At 40.0% G+C, this 7,911-nt stretch overlaps 1 protein-coding gene across 2 annotated transcripts in view; it reads right to left on the reverse strand.

Moving 5' to 3' along the window:
* Positions 1–5,879, reverse strand: part of LOC108246838 — a 25,806-nt gene extending 19,927 nt beyond the window's left edge. For both annotated transcript variants that reach the window (XM_017434572.3, XM_025010167.2), the window contains exon 1: positions 5,820–5,879. The gene's annotated coding sequence lies outside the window, so the exon portion shown is untranslated. The remainder of the gene's footprint in view (positions 1–5,819) is intronic.
* Positions 5,880–7,911: the final 2,032 nt, after the last annotated feature.

The following is a 7,911-nucleotide window of genomic DNA, read 5'->3' on the forward strand; positions in this document are numbered from 1 at the left end:
GGCTAACCTCTTCCTCTGGATGACTTCCTGCAACTTCCTCCTCATCTCCTCTGTTTCCTTCACCAACATGTCCAGTCAGATCTGCTCTGATCTCCACTCTCTCCTCCCTGGGAATACTCTCCATCACTTCATCCAGATCCTTCCAGAGTTTCTCTTTGTCTTCTGTGGATCAGAACCACTGACAACCTTCAGACACATCACCCTCTCTGACTCTTTCCACCTCGGTTACTAAATGTTCAGTGTGTGTCAGCTGTTCAAAGGTCCATTCTTCCACATGAAGCCGACCTCCTGCCTTCAGGTGGTCTTTTACATCTTGAGGAGTTTCAGCTGTTTTTAACTTGTTTGTGACAAACAGCAGCCTTCATGTCAAAGATTCATTCAGGAAAGTTAAAACATAAATCAGTTTAAGTCTTAAAACACGTTTATTGTTTAAATTTCAGAAAACAGAGTCAAAACCAAGCCTACAAAGTTCCCATTTACCTTTTTTTTAAGTTGCAACCATCTTTTTTTGTGTTAACATTGTAATTATTTCCCACAGTTTCAAACCTTCAGGACGGCAGCGAGCTGCATCCTCAGAAGGATTCAGGTGTTTAATGTTTGATTGAGACAAATATGAAGACAGCTCACATCTACCTTCTTATCTCCACCTCCATCCTCTACTTTTATTGATTCAACTTGTCCTCATAACATTCAGGAAAAGTCCTATAATGAACCTAAATGCAAAAGTGGTTGAATTTGGAGAAAGATTGAGCTTTCTATGAAGTCAGAGACAAGTAGCTGAGTAAAACAAGTCAAACAGGAAGTCAGGAAGGTTTCTGGAGCTTCACACATTTGTTGCAATCAGCTGGAAACAAGTTATCAAAACTCAATAAACCAACACCAAATAAATCCTACAAATATCACCCATGAATCAGTACATGTCCTAATGACATGTTTTTAAATCTTCATTGTTTAGTTTATTTGCACATCTTTCTGTCCATCTCAGTGGGGACACGTGTCCATGTCTCTTCTTGTCCACTGCAGGTTGGGACGTGATGTCCTGCTTCAGCGGCTCAGGACTGAGGGACAGGAGAGCAGAGACAGATGTCAAAGATCCAGAAAAAATAAATAAATGCAATAAATTCATTAGTTTCTCTGTCTAAATGTTTTTTTTAACAGGTAACTATTTTTAGAGGCCTGTAAAAACTCATAGTAATCAGAAAACTGTTACAGAAAGCTCAAAAGTTTCTAATATATCTTTATGCAAACATTACCCATGAGGATTATTCTTCAGAGGATTCTGTCAATATCCACGACCACAAAGGTAAAAGGAAAAAACAGACAAAAAAGCAATAGTTTAATAAAACAATAAAATATTGAGAAAAATGTATTCATTTGTGAATAAATGCAGCCTCAACACAAAAAATTCACACTAAAATGGTAAACATGTGGGGTTATTCCCTCTGTTTGTCTGTGTAAAGACTTTTCTTTTAATAATATAAACGTTTCTCTTGAATAAACTTCATTCTTTAGGGGAAATGAGTAACATGTTCAGGGATTCTGCAGCAGAAATGTTTTACTTGTTCTCCTGTTGTAATCCAACATCATCACAACATTTCACATTGAAATGTAAACTTCTTAAATTAATTTGTTTTTGAATAAATAATACATTTCATTTAAATATTAAATTTACTTTGGATATATAAAAGTCTAAACTGATATTTGTTCTGACAAACAGAAGCAGTTGTGGGGACTATATTTTGGATCTGCAACAACTTTTCTTTTTTTCCACCTCACTGCTTTGTTCAAAATTAAACCCAAAATGTCTCAAATGATAAATACAACGAAAACAGTACGTAGATTTAAAAGCTAATAATATAAATTTTAAAAGAGATAAAACACAGAAGCAAATCTTTAACTTAAAGCTCGTCTGAATAAAAACATGGTGAACTGCTTTAAAAGACTCAGCAGTGTTGAAAATGAGTTCTAAAAATGTTNATGAAGAGGAAGGGGGCAAGGACTGTTCCTTGTGGAGCCCCCGTGCTGCAGACAACCTTGTCTGACTGACAGCCCTGAGTCCTCACATACTATGGTCGTTTTGTGAGGTAATCCAGGATCCAGGTGATGAGGTGATGATGCAGACCCATGTGCTCCAGCTTGCCCTTCAATATCATGGGTTGGATGGTACTGAAAGCACTTGAGAAATCAAAAAACATGATTCTCACTGTGCTCCCAGTATTCTCCAGGTGAGAAAGAGAGCTGTGTAGAAGGTGGATAATGGCATCCTCCACTCCAATGCCAGATTGGTAGGCAAACTGAAGTGGGTCCATAGATGGACTCACCAGGAGGCGGAGGTAGGCCAGAAGCAATCTCTCCAAGGTCTTCATCAAGTGAGATGTCAGTGCCACCGGCCTGTAGCTATTGAGGTCTTTTGGGTGTGGGGTCTTTGGCACTGGTACCACGCAAGATGTCTTCCACAACTGTGGAACTTGGCCGTAGTTAGCAGAGTTAGCCATGTCTCCGTAAACAGCATGATGCTACACTCACGGAATTCCCTGTCGTGTCAGTGCCGATAACTCATCCATCTTATTTGGAAGAGACCTCACGTTCCCCATAATGACAGAGGGAAAAACGGGTTTGTAGCGTCTCCTTCTCGCACGGCGCTGTACCACCGCACGAGTCCCCCGATGCTTCCTCTGCAGCTCACCGGGGATCTGGGGTCGCTCCCCAGGGAGCACCACTGTGCCCCTCAGCGCGAACAGCTGCTGGTGTAAACAAAAAGATCCCACATGCTACTTACAGGGACCAAACTCGCGTATGCAAAACACGAGAAAAACAAAATAAAAAGTAGTGCAAACTTTGCAAATTCCATCTCCATGTTAAACAGAGAATATGAAAAATACTTAAAATTAAAAATGCTATAAAAAGAGAAAATTAAGAAAGGAAGAGAAAAGAAAGCTCACAGTGAGCAAGAGCTGCTGTAACAGGCTGCTACTCACGCGGCGCCATCTTAGTGTAGGTGGTAGTCAAGGTGCAGGAAATTGGAGAACTGAGTTTTGAAATTGCAAGTACAAAAGAATGAAAGTTACATTTAGAAGCACACACACACAGAAGTCCTGTGTAATACTCAACTGGACAGGTGTGTACATTATGTGGACATTATTTTTTTCATTTAGAAGCATAGACTCATTCAGTGTTCATCCGTTCATTTCAGATCTACAAAGAGATGATGTGTCAGTCTAACGACTTTTCTACTTTTCTAAACATGAACTCATAAGAATTGTTTTCAGCTGTCTATAGATTCACAAGTTTTGTATATTTTTACATTTGACAAGTTAATGCATTAGGAAGACAATAAATCCAGTTCAGTCCTCTAAAGCTCTGTATGTTCAGATGTAGTTTTCTTTTTCTTTTGGTTAAGCTATCTGCTCACAATATTTCTTAGCTTTTGAAATGTGATTGTTGTGACACCCTGAAAATGGCCCCACACAATTATGTGAAACATCTTAGTTGTTTTCCTATGTGCATAATAATAATAGTCTTGATGGACACGCTGCATATTTTCATGGTTCTCTACATTACCTTTATCTTCTCATTCTCATTAAAATGAGAACGTGGGTCCAAACTCTTGACTGGTAGTGTAAGTCCTAAATGAGTGTATGTTTTTGTTTTGTTTTAGTTGGTTAGTTAGTATGTTCTGTTGAAAAACAAGCTGTGTTGAGAGTGGATTTTTTTTTTTAATTAAAGGTTTATAATTTTTCCTCTGAACTTTACATGGCAAAAAGTTATTAATGTAGATTTAATGTGGAGTGGGTTTTAATTAAAGATGTATTTTGTCTTTTTTTCTAGTATCCCTGGAAACTGCTAGGAGAGCAAAACAGCATCCATGGTCTTCCAGAGAGGTTACCGCGGTCATGAGACATTTTGGCGAACACATTAAAAAAGGAAAACTGGCCACTATGATTAAATGCCAGCAATGCAAGAAGGCTGAATATGTTTGGCCTTTTTAATACTCAGAAATATCTTGTTTGTGCATGTGTAAGGACAAGGTCCTGACAAATAAAGTTGGCCCTGACAATTACTGATTGTGTCATGGGCGGAGCTAAGTACCTCATTATCGTTGTCCTCTTAATACAGCATTGTGTCAGGTTCTTGAAGTGAGATTTGTGTTGTATAGCTCAAACAGAATTTTTTAAGAGTTACTACATCTTTCTGGCATAAGTAGAAAGAGGTGTCCGTTTAGTGTTGCAAAAAACTGGTTGGAAAAAATTGTCCTGCTAACTCAGCAAAACCAGTAGGTGTGTGTGTGAACCACTGGAGGAGTTGTAATGAAACTCACAGAAAGTGATCGCTGGACGTACATCTGCAACTGAACTGAATCAAATAGGTTTCATCAGGTAATATTTTTAATAATGTCTCAGCCTAGAGAATCTAATTTATTTGCTGCCAGATGTTGAAAGTGTTTGAGAAGTTGTTTGATGCTAAACTTGTAAACTCCACACAGATAGGCCGCAGCTGGGAGCTTCTTGTTGTGAGGGAACAGAGCTAACCATCACTCCACCAGGATCCTTTCTAGGAAGTCAGGCTCAATAAGGATTTATAATGTTGTTTTTCTTTGATATTATTGTGTTAATCATCACCACATCACCAGGACGACATGTGATTAAAAACATTTTCAGGTGTAAGCAGTTTATTAAACAACATTTTACTTAATAAAACTTGGACTATGATGTTTGCAAACGATCTGTGGTGAGAACAGGGAACAGGTGAAAGAGAAACTGGAGAGGTGGAGGGATGAAGACAGAGTACCTGTGTGTGAATGAGAGGGAGGCAGGTGGAGCAGTGAGGCTACAAGGTCAGAGGTCACACAGGTGCAGGACTTCATCTGTCCAGGAGGACGGGGAGTGAGGTAAACAGGTGAAGAAGAGAGTCCAGGCAGGATGGAGAAAAGTTTCAGGACTGAGCAAAGGTCAAGGGTCAAGGGTCAAAGGAAAGGTTTCCAGACAGTGGTGAGAGCAGCCATGTTGTCTGGTTTGGAGACAGAACAGGAAGTGTCAGAGCTGAAGATGTTGAGGTTCTCCTTGAGAGGGACGAGGATGGACAGGATCAGGGATGAGGTCATCAGAGGTCCAGCACAGGTTGAAGGACTGGGAGATAAAGACTGAGATGGTTTGGACATGTGCAGAGGAGGGACAGAAGGATGTTAGAGACAAAGAGGACAGATATGGATGCAGTTAGAGAGGACATGGAGGACAGAGGACACAGAAGACAGAGTTAGATGGAGGAGGACTCACTGTGGAGACCCATAAAAAGAGAACAGCTGAGAGAAGAAGAAAAAGAAGATAATTATCAGCATTTGTTTGTGGAATATTCCCACACTGATCTAATTTTTCAGTATTTGTAGTTTCAATGTGCAGGAAAGAAAATTGTTAAATGTATGAGTATGGAAAAAATAAATAGTTGCAGGACTTTTATTTATTTATTGTATCATTTAAGTATTTCTTTCTTTGTATGTTTAAACTTATTATCAGTAGTTGCCCACAAGGAGTTATTTTTTTACTGAGATTCTTTTCTGAAAACATTCAGTAATTAGTCCAAAATATAAATGATGTGTATAGGGGTACAGTCAGACATAACAAATAAGAACCAAGTAACATGCATATTAGTTGGAGTTGATGAAGGATAAACAAACATAATTGCAGTTCATATTATTGACCACTAGATGTCCAACTTGAGCATCACATCATTCAATCATCGACAAGGAACCATTTTTTAAACAAATGTTGAAGCTTCAACAAAGCCTCCATCAGCCATCACTAAACACAAACACATAAACAAACCTGAACAAGAACTTGGGATGAACGCTGGAAAGCTGAGACCATAAATGAATAAATAAATGAGAATCACGCAGGAGCAAGAGACACAGGTGAGGATTCAAGCAGGGTGGAACAGGTGCAAACAATCAAGGTAATCAGGGGGCGTGAACGCTGCAGGACCAGTGATGGTTAAACTGAAGCCTCATTTGACACCCCTGCTTCATGAGCAACACCCTGCTTGAAGTACTTCAGTCAGAAGAGGGACATCTGCTGGCTTTGTGTAGAACTGTATCTGAGCGAAGACCTGAAGAAGTCTCATTACTGCCTTCATATAGAGCTGGGGTGTCCAATCCTGGTCCTCAGGGCCATTATCCTGCATGTTTTCCTTTTTTCTCTGCTCCAACACCTGATTCAGAGGTTAAATCACCTCTTCATGTTCGGCAGAAGCCTGTTAATCACCCATTGATTCCAATCAGGTGTGTTGGAGCAGAGAAACAAGGAGAACATGCAGGATAATGGCCCTGAGGACCAGGATTGCCCACCCCTGATATAGAGCTTTAAATCCAGAGTTAATAAATATTGTGGTATATAGATATGTAAAACCTTGTGGAATTATGACTGTACTTGTGCTACTCAGGCCTCTTTTCAAACATCCACTAGGAAAGGAGCAACTCCCTTTTAACAGGAAGAAACCTCCAGCAGAACCAGAACCAGAACCAGAACCAGTCTTAGGATGTGTGACCATTTGCTTTAGTGTTCTGGGGTTTGAGAGGACAGGAAAGAGACAAAGACAAACAGGACATGGTACAGGTGTAGTTTCTGTGAAGAACAACAAAGAAAAGCACAGGTTAGTGGGAGAGTAAGACAGCAGCAGAGTGAGGACATGTGGACACTTTGTCCTCCAGCAGTCTCAGCCTATAGCAGCAGAGCTAAAGGATGACCCAGGAAACCCAAACCAATCCTGACTGTAGGATTTATCTAACAGTAAAGTCTTAAAAGAAGCAGGGTGTCAGCCTCATGGACAGAAACTGGAAGCTCTGCCTCCTGTTCTCCTGTTAGAACCTCTAGGAACCACAAGGAAACCTGCAGTCTGAGAGCAGAGTGCTCTGTTAGTAAAATATGGACCAATAAGATCTGTAATATCAGATGGAGCTTGGTGTTGAGAGCTTTGGATGTTAGGAGGAAGATTTTAAATTCTCTTCTGAATCTGACAAGAAGCCGATGGAGAGAAGCTGAAACTGGAGAAATCTGATCTCTGATCAGAACTCTGGCAGCAGCAGTTTGGATCAACTGAAGACTTTTAAAGAGGTTTTTGGACACCCAGATAATAAAGAGTTAAAACAGTCCAGCCTAGACGTGATAAATGCATGGAGCAGTTTTTCTGCATCGTTTTCAGACGAGATGGTTCTAATTTCAGTGATATTGTTCAGGTGGAGGAGAGCAGACCTGGTAACATTTTTAATGTGGGGTTAAAAGACATCCTGATCCAAAACAACACCGAGGTTCTTTACTTTAGAACTGGAGGCCAAATTAATGCCATCCAGAGGAAGAGAAAGGCTGCAGAGTCTGTTCCTAAGATGCTCAGGTCCAAAAACCACAACCTCTGTCTGTCTGAGTTTGAAAGCTGAAGATTAAGAGTCCTCCAGGTTTTTATGTCTTTAAGACATGTTTGTAATCTAAGGAACTGATTGGATTCATCAGGTTTTATAAATATAACTGTGTATCATCATTATAACAATGAACATTTATCCCATGCTGTCTAATAACTTCACCTAATGGAAGCAAATATAGAGTATTGGTCCAAGCACTGAACCCTGAGGAACTCCATGAGAAACTTTGGTGTTTGAAGAAGATTCATTATTAATGTTAACAAACTGGAATCTATCAAATAAATATGATTTAAACCATTTTAGAGCCGTTCCTGTAATTCCAATATCATGTTCAAGCTCTGAGATCTAACAGGACAAGTATGGACACAAGTCCACTGTCTAACANCTCGCTCAGCTTCTGTCACCTTTGGCCTGGATCTTCTCACAGTTGGGGGAAATGATGACACACTTGATCTTCTGCAGCTTCATGTGCTTGGTGACCTCCCTCAGACCCATGACCAGCCTGC

The sequence above is a fragment of the Kryptolebias marmoratus genome, linkage group LG23 (assembly GCF_001649575.2).
Source record: "Kryptolebias marmoratus isolate JLee-2015 linkage group LG23, ASM164957v2, whole genome shotgun sequence".
NCBI lineage: Eukaryota > Metazoa > Chordata > Actinopteri > Cyprinodontiformes > Rivulidae > Kryptolebias > Kryptolebias marmoratus.